The sequence below is a fragment of the Penaeus monodon genome, chromosome 24 (genome assembly GCF_015228065.2).
Source record: "Penaeus monodon isolate SGIC_2016 chromosome 24, NSTDA_Pmon_1, whole genome shotgun sequence".
Classification (NCBI taxonomy): Eukaryota; Metazoa; Arthropoda; class Malacostraca; order Decapoda; family Penaeidae; genus Penaeus; species Penaeus monodon.
Window position 1 is genome coordinate 11,273,184 of NC_051409.1, and position 528 is coordinate 11,273,711.

The following is a 528-nucleotide window of genomic DNA, read 5'->3' on the forward strand; positions in this document are numbered from 1 at the left end:
GATGTAAGTTTGTCAAAATATTTAAGGTGTGCATCACTTGGGTTTCTAATTTCTATATGACATTTCTAATTGTACCAATAACACATGGGATACTTGCTATAGACTAAAATCCTTCTTTTTTGGTGATATGTTCATCCTCTGGCCTATTTAATGCATATTTTTAGATTTACTGAGAATGTTTACAACTTTCTGGGCACATTCAAATACTGTTGAGGGTGCAATTCTGACGATTTCTCCTATGTTCTTATACACAGATTTACTACCTAAATACCATATGCAAATACATAAGGCACTTCTTAGATCAAGTGGTACAAAGCCTCCTTGATAAATAGCTATATCTTAATAATTGTCAGATATAATCAAATGTCTTTTTTGATGACACGCTCATTGTGAAAGAATTCATTGTTAGATTTTCCATCTAAGGAGTTTATTATTTCTTTAGTACTGACTGCCCTTCACAGCAACTATGGAAGAGTGAAGATAAATAAATTGTAGGTTTAACAATAATGACCCTGGTAGGACCATGTA